The sequence below is a fragment of the Scyliorhinus torazame genome, chromosome 7 (genome assembly GCF_047496885.1).
Source record: "Scyliorhinus torazame isolate Kashiwa2021f chromosome 7, sScyTor2.1, whole genome shotgun sequence".
In the NCBI taxonomy this organism is placed as follows: domain Eukaryota; kingdom Metazoa; phylum Chordata; class Chondrichthyes; order Carcharhiniformes; family Scyliorhinidae; genus Scyliorhinus; species Scyliorhinus torazame.
This window is the reverse complement of record NC_092713.1, coordinates 238,190,565-238,211,023: the sequence shown is the minus strand read 5'-3', so window position 1 is coordinate 238,211,023 and position 20,459 is coordinate 238,190,565. Positions and strand designations below refer to the sequence as shown.

Below are 20,459 nucleotides of genomic sequence, written 5' to 3'. Positions count from 1 at the left end.
TCTCTGTAATGCCTCTATCTGCTTTTCCGTTTCTTCACGTACCAGGACTGCACGTTGCGTGTCCTGATAGGCCTTTTCGTATTGAGACTGGAAGCTGCTTAAGTGCACCACACAAGACTGGTGTGCTCTTTTGGCATCCACCACCTCTCCATCCTTTGCTGCCAACTTCCTTCTCCATTCCAAATTCTCCTTTTCTACCTCGCTTACATCGACCGTACTCATTCGATGTATGCCCTCAACTTCTTTCCGGAGCGTCCTAACGACCTCTTCTGTGCCTCGCAATTGTGCCAAGCAGGTCACGATTGCCATCGGCTTGCGAGCTTTCCATAAGCTCTTTTTGTGGATCTCACTCAGGTTCTCCCACCAAGTATGTCCAATACTCCCGGGACCTGATTCATCGTTGTCACAGAATTCATTCCAAAGGGGCCATCCTTTCCCTTTGAGATATTTCCTGATCTCTTCCTCCCAAATGGGACATTGTCCCACTCTACTGCTGCTGGTCGCTGCGACCGCAAATTCCTCTGGGTTCATTAGGCGCTGCATTGCCATCTTTCCTATCCGAATGCTGCTCTTCAAATTTGGGACAGGGGTATTAATCCGAATGGTGCTCTTCAAATTTGGGACGGTGTATTAAGGCGGTGTTGTAAATACGGGTACGGCTTTCGCTACTTTCCGAAATACAAACTTCTGACGGTTTTGTCGCAACAAAAAATCTTATCAGTTTGACCTTATCGCCCTGTTAGTTACGCATGCATACACACACTTCCGAATTATGAGTATTGATCAGAACTGCTTGAACACTTGTGGTTTTCTGTTTCCAATTGGATCTCTAATTCAAATTCTGGGTTCTCCCGGAGTGGTTTTCCACTTCTAGATCGGGTCCCACCAGAGTCGCCAAATAATGTTGCTAACTTTGCCTTAGTTTAATTGCTCTGTTTTATTACCTTTGCTCTTGAGTCGCCAGGTATCTTTATGATACCGCCACGTGGTTCAAGTCCGAGTAATGATCAATAATCCAGTACACCGATTAGTAAGATTTAAATCAAAGCACATTTAAAAAATATATATATATTTTATTCGAGTTTTTTGGCCAAACATAACAATACGTAGTGTTTCTTATACACAACAATAAAGCAATATAAATAGCCGTGGCCAGTTTTAAACAAATAAATAAATAATATATATAAAGAAAAACAAAACTAAATGGCAACTGCCTTGTCCAAAATAAATACTCTCCAAAATTACAGTCCAACAGTCCAATATACAATTACATATACCAAATACCTATACATGTACAATGACATCCCTGAGAGTCCGTCCGATTCCTTCTCCCCCCCCCCCCCCCCCTCCCCCCTGGGTTGCTGCTGTTATCTACTTCTTTTCCATTCCCTCTATCTTTCTGTGAGGTAGTCGATGAACGGTTGCCACCGCCTGGTGAACCCCTGAGCCGAACCCCTTATCACAAACTTAATCCGTTCTAACTTTATGAACCCTGCCATATCGTTTATCCAGGTCTCCACCCCCGGGGGCTTAGCTTCCTTCCACATTAACAATATCCTGCGCCGGGCTACAAGGGACGCAAAGGCCAACACGTCAGCCTCTCTCGCCTCCTGCACTCCCGGCTCTTCTGCAACCCCAAATATAGCCAACCCCCAGCTTGGTTCGCCCCGGACCCCCACCACCTTCGAAAGCACCTTTGCCACCCCCACCCAGAACCCCTGTAGTGCTGGGCATGACCAGAACATGTGGGTGTGATTCGCTGGGCCTCTCGAGCACCTCGCACACCTATCCTCTACCCCCAAAAATTTACTAAGCCGTGCTCCAGTCATATGCGCCCTGTGTAGCACCTTAAATTGTATCAGGCTTAGCCTGGCACACGAGGACGATGAGTTTACCCTACGTAGGGCATCCGCCCACAGCCCCTCTTCAATCTCCTCCCCCAGTTCTTCTTCCCATTTCCCTTTCAGCTCATCTACCATGATCTCCCCCTCGTCCCTCATCTCCCTGTATATGTCCGCTACCTTACCGTCCCCCACCCATGTCTCTGAGATCACTCTATCCTGCATTACCTGCGTTGGGAGCTGCGGGAATTCCCTCACCTGTTGCCTCACAAAAGCCCTCAATTGCATATACCAAAATGCATTCCCTTGGGGCAACCCATATTTCTCCGTCAGCGCTCCCAAACTCGCAAACGTCCCATCTACAAATAGATCTCTTAATTGTACTACCCCAGCTCTTTGCCATGCTCCAAATCCCCCATCCATTCTCCCTGGAACGAACCTATGATTGTTTCTTATCGGGGACTGCACCGAAGCTCCCGTCCCTCCCCTATGCCTTCTCCACTGCCCCCAAATTCTCAATGTAGCCACCACCACCGGGCTTGTGGTGTATTTCTTTGGTGAGAACGGCAACGGCGCCATCACCATTGCTTGCAGGCTAGTCCCCTTGCAGGACGCCCTCTCCATTCTCTTCCACGCCGCTCCCTCCCCTTCTCCCATCCACTTACACACCATTGAAACATTGGCGGCCCAGTAGTACTCACTTAGGCTCGGTAGTGCCAGCCCCCCACCTGTCCCTACTACGCTGCAAGAATCCCCGCCTCACTCTCGGGGTCTTCCCAGCCCACACATAACTCATAATGCTCTTCTCAATTCTTTTGAAAAAAGCCTTCGTGATCACCACCGGGAGGCACTGGAACACAAAAAGGAATCTCGGGAGGACCACCATTTTAACCGCCTGCACCCTACCTGCCAATGACAAGGACACCATGTCCCATCTCTTGAAATCCTCCTCCATCTGTTCCACCAACCGTGTTAAATTAAGCCTATGTAATGTACCCCAATTCTTGGCTATCTGGATCCCCAGGTACCGGAAGTCCCTTGTTACCTTCCTCAACGGTAAATCCTCTATCTCTCTGCTCTGCTCCCCCGGGTGCACCACAAATAACTCACTTTTCCCCATGTTCAGTTTATACCCTGAAAAATCCCCAAACTCCCCAAGTATCCGCATTATCTCTGGCATCCCCTCCGCCGGGTCCGCCACATATAGCAACAAATCGTCCGCATATAGAGATACCCGGTGTTCTTCTCCCCCCCCTAAGTACTCCCCTCCACTTCCTGGAACCCCTCAGTGCCATGGCCAGGGGTTCAATCGCCAGTGCAAACAATAACGGGGACAGAGGACATCCCTGCTTCGTCCCTCTATGGAGCCGAAAATAGTCAGACCCCCGTCCATTCGTGACCACGCTCGCCATCGGGGCCCTATACAGCAACTGTACCCACCTGATATACCCGTCCCCAAAGCCAAATCTCCTCAACACCTCCCACAAATAATCCCTCTCCACTCTATCAAATGCTTTCTCGGCATCCATCGCCACCACTATCTCCGCTTCCCCCTCTGGTGGGGGCATCATCATTACCCCTAGCAGCCTCCGTATATTTGTATTTAGCTGTCTCCCCTTCACAAACCCAGTTTGGTCCTCATGGACCACCCCCGGGACACAATCCTCTATCCTCATTGCCATTACCTTGGCCAGGATCTTAGCATCCACATTCAGGAGGGAAATGGGCCTGTATGACCCGCATTGCAGCGGGTCTTTTTCCTTCTTTAGGAGGAGCGATATCGTTGCCTCTGACATAGTCGGAGGCAGCTGCCCCCTTTCCCTCGCCTCATTAAAGGTTCTCATCAGTAGCGGGGCCAGCAAGTCAAAATATTTCTTATAGAATTCAACTGGGAATCCGTCTGGTCCCGGGGCCTTCCCCGCCTGCATGCTTCCAATCCCTTTCACGACTTCCTTCCTCTCAATCTGTGCTCCCAGCCCCACTCTCTCCTGTTCCTCCACCTTAGGAAATTCCAGCTGATCCAGAAAGCACATCATTCTCTCCTTCCCGTCCGGGGGCTGCGCTTCATATAATCTTTCATAAAATGCCTTGAACACTCCATTCACTCTCTCCGCGCCCCACTCCATCTCCCCCTCCTCATCTCTCACCCCCCCTATCTCCCTCGCTGCTCCCCTTTTCCTCAGTTGGTGGGCCAACCACCTACTCGCCTTCTCCCCATATTCGTACTGTACACCCTGTGCCTTCCTCCATTGTGTCTCTGCCTTACCCGTAGTCAACAAGTCAAATTCTATATGTAGCCTTTGCCTTTCCCTGTATAGTCCCTCCTCCGGTGCCTCCGCGTATTGTCTGTCCACCCTCAGCAGTTCTTTCAGCAACCGCTCCCTTTCCCTACCCTCCTGCTTTCCTTTATGTGCCCTAATAGATATCAGCAACCCTCTAACCACTGCCTTCAGTGCCTCCCAGACCACTCCCACCTGTACCTCCCCATTATCATTAATTTCCAAGTACCTTTCAATACACCCCCTCACCCTTAAACACACCCCCTCATCTGCCAATAATCCCATGTCCATTCTCCAGGGTGGAAGCTTTTGTTTTTCTTCCCCTATCTCCAGGTCCACCCAGTGTGGAGCATGATCCGAGATGGCTATAGCCGTGTACTCCGTCCCCGTCACCTTTGGGATCAGTGCCCTTCCCAAAACAAAAAAATCTATTCGTGAAAATACTTTATGTACATAGGAGAAAAACGAAAACTCCTTACTCCTAGGTCTACTAAATCTCCAGGGATCTACTCCTCCCATCTGCACCATAAAATCCTTAAGCACCCTAGCTGCAGCTGGCCTCCTTCCGGTCCTGGACTTCGATCTGTCCAGCCCTGGGTCCAGCACCATATTAAAGTCTCCACCCATTACCAACTTTCCCGCCTCTAGGTCCGGGATGCGTCCTAACATACGCCTCATAAAATTGGCATCATCCCAGTTCGGGGCATACACGTTCACCAATACCACCGCCTCCCCTTGCAGTTTGCCACTCACCATCACGTATCTGCCCCCACTATCTGCCACTATAGTCTTTGGCTCAAACATTACCCGCTTCCCCACTAGTATGGCCACCCCCTTGTTTTTTGCATCCAGCCCCGAATGAAACACCTGCCCCACCCATCCTTTGCGAAGTCTAACCTGGTCTGTCAGATTCAGATGCGTCCCCTGAAGCATAACCACATCTGCCTTAAGTTTCTTTAGGTGTGCGAGTACCCGTGCCCTCTTAATCGGCCCGTTCAGCCCTCTCACATTCCACGTGATCAACCGGGTTGGGGGGCTCTTTACCCCCCCCTTGACGACGAGCCATTTCCTTTTTCAATCCAGCTCCTCACCCGGTTCCCACGTAGCTGTATCCCCCCCAGGCGGCGCCCCGCCCCAACCCCCCTCCCCATACCAGCTCCCCCTTCTCCCCAGCAGCAGCAACCCAGTTACCCCCCCCCCCCGCTAGATCCCAAGCTAGCGTAATTGCACCCCCCATGTTGCTCCCAGAAGTCAGCAAACTCTGGCCGACCTCGGCTTCCCCCCGTGACCTCGGCTCACACTGTGCGAGGCCCCCTCCTTCCTGCTTCCCTGTTCCCGCCATGATTACCATAGCGCGGGAACAAAGCCCGCGCTTCCCCTTTTGGCCCCGCCCCCATTGGCCGGCGTCCACAGCTCCTCATCCTCCCTCACCCCCTCCCCCACGACATGGGGAAGAGAGAGAAGTTACAGGGTCGCAGGTTTAACAATCTGGGACGTCTTCTCTTCCCCCTTTTCCCCCCTTCATCCCACAAATTCACCCCCCCCCCCCTTTTGTCCCAAACGTTCTTTTTCTTCTGGCCCGCTCACTCCAGCTTCTCCTCGACAATAAATGTCCACGCTTCGTCTGCCGTTTCGAAATAGTGGTGTTTCCCTAGATGTGTGACCCACAGTCTCGCCGGCTGCAACATTCCGAATTTGACCTTCCTTTTATGCAACACCGCCTTGGCCCGATTAAAGCTTGCCCTCCTTCTCGCCACCTCCGCACTCCAATCTTGATACACGCGGATCACCGCATTCTCCCACCTACTGTTCCGAGTTTTCTTAGCCCATCTGAGGACCATCTCTGTCCTTGTATCGGAGAAATCTCACAACTATTGCTCGAGGCGTTTCTCCAGCCCTCGGTCTTCGCGCCATAACTCGATAGGCTCCCTCCACCTCCAGCGGACCCGTCGGGGCCTCCGATCCCATTAACGAATGCAGCATCGTGCTCACATATGCCCCGACGTCCGCCCCCTCTGCACCTTCGGGAAGACCAAGAATCCTTAAGTTCTTCCTCCTCGCATTGTTCTCCAGCACCTCCAGCCTTTCCACACATCTTTTGTGTTGTGCCTCGTGGATCTCCGTTTTCACCACCAGGCCCTGTATGTCGTCCTCATTCTCAGCAGCCTTTGCCTTCACGACCCGAAGCTCCTGTTCCTGGGTCTTTTGCTCCTCCTTTAGCCCCTCAATCGCTTGTAATATCGGGGCCAACAGCTCCTTCTTCATCTCCTTTTTGAGTTCATCTACGCAACGCCGCAGGAACTCTTGTTGGTCAGGGCCCCATATTAAACTGCCTTCTTCCGACGCCATCTTGCTTTGTGCCTGCCTTCCTGGCTGCTGCTCTAGAGGATCCACCGCAATCCGGCTACTTTCCTCTCTTTTTCCCACCCGTGTCCGGGGGGGATTCCCTTCTGGATTACCGCACAGTGTTATTTGCCGTTAAAATTGCCGATGGGGCTCCTATTAAGAGCCCAAAAGTCCGTTCCACCGGGAGCTGCCGAAACGTGCGACTTAGCTGGTCATCACCGCACCCGGAAGTCATCAAAGCACATTTAATATACACAGTAATCACTACTCATGCACAAATTCTACGTTTAAGCTACTTCTACAACTATCAGGCCTATACTTAACTTGGAACTGGCCCACCAGGTCAGGGAAACAAATGGCCTTTCGTTCGGGTTCTGAGCCTGCGGGATTCAAAGTTGATACAGATTGATAGCTAGGAGCGCCTCTCTCGTAGCGAGCGTTGAAGTAAGACTTACAGTTTCGACCAGCTGCTGAAGAGTGAAGAGCTGGAGAAGCGGTGGAGAAGAGAGCAATTTGAACTTGGGGCTCAATTCTTATAGTCACCAGGGGCTTCCCGCCTTTCATAGAATTTACAGTGCAGAAGAAGGCCATTCGGCCCATCGAGTCTACACCGGCTCTTGGAAAGAGCAGCCTACCCAAGGTCCACACCTCCACCCTATCCCCATAACCCAGCAACCCCACCCAACACTATGGGCAATTTTGGACACTAAGGGCAATTTAGCATGGCCAATCCACCTAACCTGCACATCTTTGGACTGTGGGAGGAAACCGGAGCACCCGGAGGAAACCCATGCACACACGGGGAGGGTGTGCAGACTCCGCACAGACAGTGACCCAAGCCGGAATCGAACCTGGGACCCTGGAGCTGTGAAGTAATTGTGCTATCCACATTGCTACGTGCTGCCCTGTACCTGGTCCCAAGTGATTGGACTTTGTCCCAATCTCTTGGTTCGATTTTCTCCAATGCTGGAGCGGTTCCCTGATCGATGGGCGGTCTTGAGGTGGTCCTTCACCTCCTTTTGTGTAGGCTTCTGCTGGCGCCGAAGAGTCTGGTTTTGCTTTGTGTGTCTAAATGTTGCTTATTGTTCCCGGGGATTGCTCATTAGTATGCAGATGGCTGTTGTTTTGTTATGCTGATGGTTGCTGGTATCGATAGTGTCTGGCCTTTCCTGAGGTAAATACACAGCCAACCTGCAGCTGCTGGTTTTTGTCTTGTTGGCTGACTTTCCCATCAGCCTTTGCCGTTCGCCATTTTGAATCGGGAGTTGGCCATTTTAAGTGGCTACAAAACATACACATTTTATAGCAGTACTTGAGTAGTTGTTGCATTGAATTACCAGTAAGCTTCATGTGTGGCCTGTGCTACAGCTGTGCTGGTTGTTGATATTGATTTTAATTATAAAAATGGACACAGTGAGAGGAAAGGGCTATTGAAAATTGTTTCTATTTCCTGACTCATCTATTTATTAACTCTTAAATTGTAAACTTCAAACTAGATTTCATGTCTCTAAGACATGATCTGCAGCTGATTTTGGAAAATAAAAGTAACAAATCTGCTTTAATCATAAATCCCACAGTAACATTGAATACTGTGATAATTTACATATTAAAGGGGTTAATTTTTCCATTTAGAAGGAACACCAGAACTAAAGGTCCTAAATATATAAATTAGTTACTAAAATCCGATAGGGAATGCAGGAGAATCATCTTCACCCCGAAAAATGAACTCCATAAGGAATAATGGAGGCAATTAACATTGATGCATTTTAGGGAGAGCTTGATAAGCAAATGTGAGACAGGAATACAGGATATGTTGGGATTAGGGCAGCATGGTGATCCAGTGGTTAGCGCTGCTGCCTCACAGTGTCAAGGACCTGGGTTTGATCCAGGCCCCAGACCACTATCCGCGTGGAGTTTGCACATTCTCCCCATGTCTGTGTGTGTCTCACCCCCACAACCCAATAAGATGTGTAGGGTAGTTGAATTGGCCATGCTAAATTGCCCCTTAATTGGGAAAAAAAGAATTAGGTACTTTAAATTTATATAAAAACAAGATATATTAGGATTAGATAAAGAGGATGAGAAGAAGTTTGTGTGGACCATAAACGCTGCTATGCATCTGGACATTCTGGCCTGTTTCTGTGATGTAAATACGATACTGCAAAAAGAATAGGCACAATTTAAACAAAGCCTGAAGTGCAGTGTTTTTGGAAGTACATTGAAGTTGTTGATGTTCACTCATTTATTTTCATCCCGCTATACGTTAATATCTCAAATATACTGTTAGTAGTAGGAAATCCAACTTCTATTAAGTCATTTATTACAAATAATTATTTTAAAGCAAATACTTCTGTTGAATTTGTGGCACACACAGTTGAACTATTTCATTTCTATAATTTAAAAAAAAATCTTCCTTCAGAATATGTTCCACTATAATGGCAAACAATGTCAACTTCAGCTGATGTCTTTTTTTATAATGATTTACATCAATTTTATTTTTAAGTTAATAGAAAAGGTTGAAATCAATGGGAGGACTAAGACACGGAGAAAGACTGACTTGGAAGTTGGAAATTGCAGATATTTAACTAGAAAACAAACCCCTACATATATTGGCTTTCATGGCTTTCCAGTTGTCACAAAACACTTGACAGCCAATGGATTTTGGTTTGAAGTGCTATCAAGCAAACACGGTAGTGAATCTGCCAGGGCTAATTGAAAACACCAAAGGAAGTTGAAAAAGTAATAATTTTGTAATAATTCTTTTCACACGAGTGCTTTGGGTCTGGAATGCACTGCCTGGATGTATGGTGGAGGCAGGCTCAAACAAGAGAACAGATTATTGGAAGAGAAACAAACAATGTCCAGGAGTACAAGGGAATGGCGCAAAGTAATAATGCTCATTTGGAGAGCTGGTGCAGACACAATGGGCTGAATTGCCTTCTTTTGCGCCATAACAATTGTGATTCTGTCAGGAGGATACATTTCACTACCACAAAAATGACATCATACTCAAAGAACTGAAAGTCAGTGTAGCGATGGAAGGTTGTTCTTGCACTCCAGAACTACTATGTAAAAAAAAAACTAGTACTCCATTTCTTGCAAAGGTAAATCCATTCCTTGCTTTCTCCATCCCCCTTTCCCAACCTGATCTGGCTGAATAAATTATGAAATGACAGCTGAATTACATTAAATATTACAATATTATCCAGTAAATAAATTTCTAACAATCCTCCAGAAATATGAATTGATGTTTGCTCAGCTTTTCTGCAAAATCAACTGAATGAGAAGTTCCTTAATGCCATAGATACTTTGGGATTTCTGTTCCATTCTCAGTGATGTTAGAAGCCATGAGGAAAAGTTTATTTCAGGAGTCACATCATGGAGTAGAAGCTTTCTATGACGATCAGGGGTGAAATTCTCCGGAAATGGCGCGATGTCCGCCGACTGGCGCCCAAAACGGCGCAAATCAGACAGGCATCGCGCTGCCCCAAAGGTGCGGAATGCTCCGCATCTTTGGGGGCAGAGCCCCAACCTTGAGGGGCTAGGTCGGCGCCGGACGAATTTCCGCCCCGCCAGCTGGCGGAAAAGGCCTTTGGTGCCCCGCCAGCTGGCGCGGAAATGACATCTCCGGGCGGCGCATGCGTAGGAGCGTCAGCGGCCGCTGACAGCTTCCCACACATGCGCAGTGGAGGGAATCTCTTCTGCCTCCGCCATGGTGGAGACCGTGGCGGAGGCGGAAGGGAAAGAGTGCCCCCACGGCACAGGCCCGCCCGTGGATCGGTGGGCACCGATCGCAGGCCAGGCCACCGTGGGGGCACCCCCCGGGGCCAGATCGCCCCGCGCCCCCCCCCCAGGACCCCGGAGCCCGCCTTGTCCTGCCGGTAAGGTAGGTGGTTTAATTTACGCCGGCGAGACAGGCATTTTAGCAGCGGGACTTCGGCCCATCCGGGCCGGAGAATCGCGCCGGGTGGCCCGCCAGCCGGCGCGATTCCCGCCCCCGCCGAATCTCCGGTGCCGGAGACTTCGGCAACCGGCGGTGGCGGGATTCACGCCAGTAGAAGCAGCCCCATCAAGGTCCTATGAACAAAAATAATGTAACTATTGAAACTGGTTACAAAACATTTTACTGAAGTACAGTTAATGAATACAGTGAGTTTATTAATCACTGATGGTAAAAGTGGAATCATCAGTCAAAGATGTCAGGAAAATATCTAGAAACTGGCTGGAGAAATGGTGCAGGAAGAAGGGCTTTAGATTTCCGGGACATTGGGACGTTTTTTGGGGATGATGAACCTGTACAAGTTGTACGGTTTGCACCTAAACCGAAATGGGACCAGTGTCCTTGCAGGGAGGCTTGCTAGTGCTGTTGAGGCAGGGGCCTGGGATCCTGATAGAAGGTTCAGCAGGGATAGATGCACAATCAAAATTAGAAGAGAAAGTGAGTCAGGATGGCATAGAATGTCTAGATTGGTTAAGTCACAAGGGAGTTTGGCAAGATTGGATGGTACTTATTTTAATGCAAGGCATCTGACTAACAAGGCAGATGAATTGTGGGCACAAATTATAACATGAGGGTATGGTGTTATTGCTGTCACAGACATGTTGAGAGAGGGGCAGGATTGGCAGCTCAATATTCCAGGATGTAGGGAGAATACAGGACCCATACATTCCAATCAAGAAAAAGAGTGGGAACAACAAATCCAGTGAACCCTGGATATCGAGGGATATACAGCATTGGAAGGGAGGAGGATGGCAGATATTGAGGGCTCAAAACAGAAGGCCAGGATACAAATGTTTAAGAAGGTATATGGTATGTTTGCCTTCATTAGCTGAGTAAGAAGTCTTACAACAGGTTAAAGTCCAACAGGTTTGTTTTGAATCACTAGCTTTCGGAGCACAGCTCCTTCCTCAGGTGCTCCGAAAGCTAGTGAATCAAAACAAACCTGTTGGACTTTAAACTGGTGTTGTAAGACTTCTTACTGTGCTCACCCCAGTCCAACGCCAGAATCTCCACATTTTTATTAGCTGAGGCATAGAGTTTAAGAGCAGGGAGGTTATGCTGGAACTACATAAAACGTTGGTCAGGCCACAGCTAGAGTATTGTGTGCAGTTCTGGAATCCACATTATAGGAGGGATATGAAAGCACTGGAAAGGATGCAGAGGAGATTTACCAGGATGTTGCCTGGGTTGAAAAGTTTTTGTTATGAAGAGGGATTGGATAGACTTGGGTATTTTGCAGAAGAAACTGAGGGGGACATGATTGAGATGTATACAATCATGAGGGGCATAAATAGAGTAGACAGGAAGACATTTTTCCACTTGGAGGGATCAATGTCCAGGGGGCATAGAATTAAGGTAAGGTAGGAGGTTTAGAGAGGTTGTGAGGAAAAACGTTTTTGCACAGAGGGTGGTGGGAGTTTGGAATTCACTGCCTGATAGGATGGTGGAGGCAGAGACCCTCATAACATTCAAGAAGCATTTAGATGTGCACTTGTGATCGCAAGGCTGGGGCCAAGTGCTGGAAAATGGGATTAGGATAATTAGGTGGTTGTTTTTGACCGACGCAGATGCGATGGACCAAAGCGGCTTTTCAGTGCTGTAGGACTCTATGACTCTATAAATTCTTGTTATAGTATAGCAGCACAGATTTCAAACGGGAAGGTCATGCTTGATTAACCTTGAATTCTTGAAGTAACAACACTGATAAGGGTAACACAGTAGACAAGGCATTGGGATTTCCAAAAGACCTGACCTATGACCATAGCCAGAACACATGCAATCGGGGAACAAATAGCACAACAAAGAGTAAATTGGCTACAAAGCAAAAGAGAAGGGATAAAACCTAGTTTTTAAAACTAAATTTAGAGTATCCAATTTCCCCCCCCCCCAATTAAGTGGCAATTTAGTGTGGCCAATCCACCCACCCACCCTTCACACCTTTTGGGTTGTGGGAGAGAAACCCACGCAAACATGGGGAGAATGTGTAAACTCCACACGGACAGTGACCCAGGGCCGGGATCGAACCTGGGACCTCGGCGCCGTGAGGCAGCAGTTCCAACCACTGCACCACCGTGCCACCCACGTGGATAAAACGTAGTTACTAGGACTGACATAATAGGAAGTGGTGTTCCATGTGAGCTTCCTTCCATCTAACACCATCAGCACATTCTTGTCAAAGATTGATGGTTTACAATTTACATAAATAATTTGCACTCATTAATTGGAATAATTTGCACTCGTGAATTGGAAGTACCATTTTAAATTTGTCAATGATACCAATTTAGGGTTTCTTCAAGAAGAAGAGAACTGCATCAAAATACAGGTCAGTTAATAAACTTGTAGAATTTGGCCGCAGTATTTATATGACCACTCCAGTTCAGTTTGTGATCAATGGTAACCCCTAGGATGTTGATAGTAGGTGATTTAGTGATAGTAACACAATTCAATATCAAGGGGCTTTGGTTAGATTCTATCTTGTTGGAGATGGGTAGTGCCTGGCACTTGTGTGGTGCAAATGTTAACATGCCAATTCTCACCCCAAGCCAATGTTGGCCAGTTCGTGCGGCATTGGCTCAGATTGCTTCAGTATCTGAGGAGTTACGAATGCTGTTGGAACACCAGCGAAGGTAATTGATGAAGCAGCTGAAGATGGTTGGACCCAGGACACTCACCTGAAGAACTTAAACAATGTCTTGGGACTGAGATAATTAGCCTCCAACTACCACAATTAGTACCAAACAGTGGAGTTTTCCCCTCGGATTCTCATTTGACTTCAGTTTTTTGCCATATTTGGTAAAATGCTGCCTGGATGCCACAAAACTTTGTAAATTCAATAGATTCTCAGCTGAAATGCCACAGAAATCATCCATGGAATAAAAATGAGAGCCAGACCGTACTCCTCGAGATGAGTTACTTTTAGGGAATGAGACAAAGAAGCTTGCTGCTCAGCTACCCATTCTCATTTCTGCTATCCTGCTGCCTACATAACAGAGGACTTCTTTCAAATACACATTACCCATTTATTTGCTAATAACACTACTGGTACCAATGGATCTTGTCTCAGCAGCCGATGCAGTTCCTGTCAAGCAAGAGGCAAAGGCAAACGTTCCTGGTCTGCAGAATTCACCACATAAATCAACATTTGGGCTTTGTTCAGGTAGAGATTCCAGTATGACCTCCAACTGTAAAATAAAATGCATCTTCAAGAACTAAATAGGATATTTTATGTGGGTTTTTTTGGATTAAAGGAATGTACTATGCAGACTGCAACTTGCAGTTTCTTTTTTTTCTAAACAAACAATTTTATTGAGGTATTTTTGGCATTGTAAACAGTAACAATATACATTAGTGTGCAAATATCAATTACAAAAATATAGTGCAAATAACAGTTCCTCTCGCACATAGACCTGCCTATTCTTCCCCCCTACTCTACACTATTCTACCGCCCCCCCCCGCTCTGACGATTAGTTCCCCACGAAGAAGTCGATGAACGGTTGCCACCTCCGGGCGAACCCCGATAGTGATCCTCGTAAGGCGAACTTGATTTTTTTCCAAGCCGAGAAAACTTGCCATATCCGACAGCCATACTTCGGTCTTTGGGGGCTTTGAGTCCCTCCAGGCCAACAGTATTCGTCGCCGGACTACCAGGGAAGCGAAGGCCGCAACGTCGGTCTCTAACCCCTTCTGGACTCCCGGGTACTCCGACACCCCAAAAATCACCACCTCTGGACTCATCGCCACCCTTGTTTTCAGTACCCGGGACATGACATCCGCAAATCCCTGCCAGTACCCCCTGAGTTTTGGCTGGTCCTCCCGCACATCGAGCACACTTGTCCTCCAGCCCAAAGAATTTACTCATCCGGGCCACCTTCATGTGGGCCCGGTGAACTACCTTGAACTGAATCAGGCCGAGCCTGGCACATGTTGCGGTTGCATTTACCCTCCTCGGAGCGTCCACCCATATGCCTCCCTCCAATTCCCCACCAAGCTCCTCCTCCCACTTGAGTTTCAGTTCCTCGGTCCCCGTGTCCTCCGCCCCCATAAGCTCTTTATAAATATCCGAGACTCTCCCCACTCCTACCTCGCCCCTGGAAACTACCCTGTCCTGGATCCCCCTTGGTGGAAGGCGTGGAAAGGACGGGACCAGTCTACGTATGAAATCCCGCACCTGCAAGTACCGAAAGTAATTTCCCCTTGCCAGCCCGAACTTCTCCTCCAGCGCCCTCATGCTCGCGAAGCTCCCTTCCAGGAACAAGTCGCCCATCCTTCCCACCTCCGTCATGCTTGAAACCCGCCGTCCATCTTCCCCGGGACAAATCGGCGGTTGTCGCATATTGGGGACCAGACCGACACTCCCACTTCCCCCGCATGCTTCCTCCATTGGCCCCAAATCCGCAGAGCTGCCACCACTATAGGGCTGGTGGAGTACCTGGCCGGCGGGAGCAGCAGAGGAGCCGTGACCAGGGCTGCCAAGCTGGTGCGCCTGCACGAAGCAGCCTCCACCCGCTCCCAAACCGACCTCATACCCACCATCCATTTCCTTATCACGGTTATGTTAGCCGCCCAGTAGTAGTTGCTGAGGTTCGGCAACGCCAGTCCCCCCTCGCTACGGTTCCGCTCCAGCATTCCCCTCTTTACCCGCGGGGACTTCCCCGCCCAAACAAATCCCAGGATGATTTTATTGATCCTTTTAAAGAAGGACCGCGGAATGAAAATAGGGAGACACTGAAAAATAAACAGGAATCTCGGGAGGATCGTCATCTTCACCGTCTGTACTCTCCCCGCTAGTGACAGCGGGAGCACATCCCATCTCCGAAACCCGATCCTCATTTGCTCCACCAGCCTAGACAAGTTCAACTTATGCATCCTGCCCCAGTCCCGTGCCACTTGTATCCCTAAATACCTAAAACTTTCCCCAACCAGCCTAAACGGTAGCTCCCTCAGCGTATTCTCCTGACCCCTCGCCTGCACCACAAACATCTCGCTCTTTGCCATGTTCAACTTGTACCCCGAAAACCGGCCAAATTCCCCGAAGATTTCCATAATCCCGTCCATCCCTGCTACTGGATCCGACACGTACAAAAGCAGGTCATCCGCGTAGAGCGAGACCTTGTGTTCTACACCCCCCCCCCCCCCCCCCCCCCCGACCATTCCCTTCCCTTCCATCCCCTTGCTGCTCTCAGAGCAATTGCCAGTGGTTCTATGGCCAACGGAAACAGCAATGAAAAGAGGGGGCATCCCTGTCTTGTCCCACGGTATAGTCGAAAATACTCAGATGTCGTCCGGTTCATCCTTACACTAGCCTCCGGGGCCTGATATAGCAGTCTAACCCAGTCCACAAAGCCTTCCCCAAACCGTCCCACCCCACCTGGTCAAAAGCCTTTTCGGCATCCATTGCCACCACTACCTCCACCTCTCTGCCCTCCGGGGGCATCATAATCACATTGAGTAGCCTTCTTAGGTTGGCTACTAGCTGCCTGCCCTTTACAAACCCCGTTTGGTCTTCCACAATCAATGTTTGGTACACAGTCTTCGATTCTGGACGCCAGGATCTTGGCCAGTAGTTTAACGTCAACATTAATCAAGGAGATTGGCCTATAGGACCCACAGGTTTCCGGATCTTTATCCCGTTTTAATATCAGCGAGATGGTGGCTTGTGACATCGGCGGGGGTAACACCTCATTGTCCCTCACCTCATTAAACACCCTAACCAGCACTGGCCACACTATCCCCGAGAACTTTTTGTAGGACTCCACTGGATACCCGTCCGGCCCCGAGGCTTTACCTGACTGCATAGCCTTCAGGCCCCCCATTACCTCTTCAGCCTTAATCGGGGCCCCCAGCCCTTCTACCATCCCCCTGCCCACCTTTGGGAAGGTCAGCCCATCGAAGAAGCGCCTCATCCCCTCCGGCTCTGTGGGGGGGTTCCGAGGTATACAGCTTGCTGTAAAAGTCCCTGAATACCCTGTTCAATCCTGCCGGGTCTCCAACTTGGTTCCCTGCCCCATCCACTACCGTCCCTATTTCCCTGGCCGCCTCCCTCTTCCTAAGTTGCTGTGCAAGCATTCTGCTGGCTTTCTCCCCATATTCCTACACCATGCCCCTTGCCTTTCTGAGCTGCTCTATGGCCATCCCAGTGGATAGCGCCCCCAGCTCCGCCTGCAGTTTCCGTCGTTCCCTAAGTAACTCTGCCCTCGGGGACTCCGCATATTCCCTGTCCGTCCGTATCATCTCCTGAACCAGTCTGTCCATCTCCGCCCTGTCTGTTCTGTCCCTATGGACTTGGAATGAGATCAGTTCCCCTCTCACCACTGCCTTCAGCGCCTCCCAGAGCACCACTGCTGAGACTTCCCCTGTATCGTTGGCCTGCAGGTAGTTCTGCACGCATTTCCCCACTCTCTCACACACACCCTCATCTGCCAACAATCCCACCTCTAACCTCCATTGTGGGCGCTGGTAACTTTCTTTGCAGACCTGCAGGTCGACCCAATGTGGAGCATGGTCCGAAATAGTGATCGCCGAGTATTCTGTAGCCCTCACCCCCTCCAAAAAGTCCCTACTCATAATAAAGAAGTCAATACGAGAATAATACTTGTGAACATGTGAATAGAATGAGAACTCCTTAACTTGCATTTTCTAGCATTACTCAAATGTTGTAAAGTGTCTCAAAACGCGAAGTGAATGCTGAACTGGAAGAAAAAGGGCAAGAATCTGAAGTCCGTTGTGATAAAAAGGTTTTTAATAAGTAGAGAGGATAGTAGTAACATACAAAATTTATCTTTATTCAATGTTTATGGTATAATTTACACTAAAGAACAAACTGAGGCTCAATTCTTGATTGAATGCCAATGATAAACTGTCATACCAACAAAATTCCCCATATTTTCTGTATTCATTCACGGGATGTGGGTTTCACTGGCAAGACCAGCATCGATTGCCCATTCCTAATTGCCCTCAAGAAGGTGGTGGTGAGCTGCCTTCTCAAACCGCTGCAGTCCATACGGTGTAGGTACACCCACAGTGCCATTAGGGAGGGAGTTGTAGAATTTTGACCGAGCCACAGTGAAGGAATACCGATATAGTTCCAAGTCGTTTTTGTGAGTGACTTGGAGGGTGTAGCGCACAAAGACTCACGCGAGACGAATAGAGATGAAGTCGATGAGGCTTTATTAAGCGTGACTTGTTCCCCGCAGTTCAGTAACAGACTGGCCTGCGGGGGAGAACTCCTGGTTCTTATACTCCGCCTTCAGGGCGGAGCTAGAGGTCAACAGCCAACCAGGACCCGGGATCTGTCAGCCAATGACATCACGGCTTCACAGTCCCACATGACCCCTAATGCATACTACCACATTCACCCCTTGTTAAAAATGAACCCGGCGGGGTGGTGCTTCGCATGGTGGTAGGGGTTTACAAGGCTGGTCCTGGGAGGAAAACCTTTGCATGTCATCACAGTATGTACAGGGTTTTTTTTTTTGTTTTGCACTATTTACAGTAGTCGTAAGGGGGAAAAGAAAAAAAAGTTCTCGTTAAAGTCCACAACATTGTAGTGTTACATCGATGCCACGAGTCGGTCGGGCGGTCTGGTCATCCTTGTCGATCGCCTCGGCCCCGGTGGTGGTGCTTGTTCCCGTGTTGTCGTCTCCGGGAGCCTGACGGTTTCTGCTTCAGCTTCACTTCTGGTCGGACCTGGGAGGAGGACCGATCCTCCCGGGAAGGGGGCGGTGGCGGGGTGCGCCGGTGGCAGGGAGGGGGTGATTGGTGTCGGGGCGGTGTGCGTGTTGCCGGCGGGCGCCAGATCTCGCAGGGAGACCGTGTCCTGTCGGCCGTCGGGGTACTCCACGTAAGCGTACTGCGGGTTCGCGTGGAGGAGGTGAACCCCCTCGACCAACGGGTCCGACCTGTGCGCCCGCACATGTTTTCGGAGCAAGATGGGTCCTGGGACCGCCAGCCAGGTCGGCAGCGACGTTCCAGAGGAGGACTTCCTGGGGAAGACAAGGAGGCGCTCATGAGGCGTTTGGTTAGTGCTAGTACACAGTAGCGACCGGATGGAGTGGAGAGCGTCCGGGAGGACCTCCTGCCACCGTGAAACTGGGAGGTCCCTGGACCGTAGGGCCAGTAGGACGGTCTTCCAGACCGTGCCGTTCTCCCTCTCTACTTGCCCGTTCCTCCGGGGGTTGTAGCTGGTCGTCCTGCTCGAGGCTATACCGTTGCTGAGCAGGAACTGGCGCAGCTCGTCACTCATGAAGGAGGACCCCCTGTCGCTGTGGACGTATACGGGGCAACCGAACAGTGTGAATATGGTGTTAAGGGCTTTAATGACTGTGGCCGCTGTCATGTCAGGGCAGGGGATGGCGAAGGGGAAACGGGAGTACTCGTCCACCACATTCAGGAAGTATGTGTTGCGGTCGGTGGAGGGGAGGGGCCCTTTGAAATCCAGACTAAGGCGTTCAAAGGGACGGGAAGCCTTGATCAGGTGCGCACCATCCGGCCTGAAAAAGTGCGGTTTGCACTCTGCGCAGATGTGGCAGTTCCTTGTGACTGTACGGACCTCCTCCACAGAGTAGGGGACGTTGTGGGACTTTATAAAGTGGTAGAACCGCGTGACCCCCGGGTGGCAGAGGTCCTCGTGGAGGGCTTGGAGGCGGTTAATTTGTGCGTTGTGCCACGGGATAGGACATCGGACGGCTCGTTCAGCTTTCCGGGACGGTACAGGTTCTCATAGTTGAAGGTGGAGAGCTCGATCCTCCACCTTAAGATCTTGTCGTTTTTAATTTTGCCCCGCTGTGCATTATCGAACATGAAGGCTACCGACCGTTGGTCCGTGAGGAGAGTGAATCTCCTGCCGGCCAGGTAATGCCTCCAATGTCGCACAGCTTCCACTATGGCTTGGGCTTCCTTTTCCACTGAGGGGTGGCGGATTTCTGAAGTGAGGAGGGTTCGGGAGAAAAAGGCCACGGGTCTGCCCGCTTGGTTAAGGGTGGCCGCTAGAGCTACATCGGAGGCGTCGCTCTCGACCTGGAAGGGGAGGGACTCGCGATGGCGCGCATCGTGGCCTTTGCGATATCCGCTTTGATGCGGCTGAAGGCCTGGCAAGCCTCTGTCGACAGAGGGAAGGTCGTGGTCTGTATTAGGGGGCGGGCCTTGTCTGCGTACTGGGGGACCCACTGGGCGTAATATGAAAAGAACCCCAGGCAGCGTTTTAGGGCTTTTGAGCAGTGAGGGAGGGGAAATTCCATGAGGGGGCGCATGCGTTCGGGGTCGGGGCCTATTATCCCATTGCACACTACATATCCCAAGATGGCTAGCCGGTTTGTGCTAAAAACGCACTTGTCCTCGTTGTATGTGAGGTTCAAGGCTTTAGCGGTCTGGAGGAATTTTTGGAGGTTGGCGTCGTGGTCCTGCTGATCGTGGCCGCAGATGGTTACGTTGTCGAGATACGGGAACGTGGCCTGCAACCCGTGTTGATCAACCATTCGGTCCATCTCTCGTTGGAAGACCGAGACCCCGTTTGTGACGCCAAATGGGACCCTTAGGAAATGGTATAATCGCCCGTCTGCCTCGAAGGCTGTGTACTTGCGGTCACTTGGGCGGATGGGGAGCTGATGGTAGGCGGACTTGAGGTCCACGGTGGAGAAGACCTTATATTGGGCAATCCGATTGACCATGTCGGATATGCGGGGGAGAGGGTACGCATCTAGTTGTGTGTACCTGTTGATGGTCTGGCTATAGTCTATGACCATCCTTTGCTTCTCCCCTGTCTTTACTACTACCACCTGTGCTCTCCAGGGACTATTGCTGGCCTGGATTATGCCTTCCTTCAGTAGCCGCTGGACTTCGGACCGAATGAATGTCCGGTCCTGGGCGCTGTACCGTCTGCTCCTAGTGGCGACGGGTTTGCAATCCGGGGTGAGGTTTGCAAACAAGGATGGGGGCTCAACCTTGAGGGTTGCGAGGCCGCAGATAGTGAGTGGGGGTATTGGGCCGCCGAATTGG

General features: G+C 50.0%; 1 pseudogene; it reads right to left on the bottom strand.

Moving 5' to 3' along the window:
* Nucleotides 1-9,721: 9,721 nt before the first annotated feature.
* LOC140427392 (ADP-ribosylation factor-like protein 9) overlaps nucleotides 9,722-20,459 on the bottom strand; it is a 35,626-nt pseudogene continuing 24,888 nt past the window's right edge.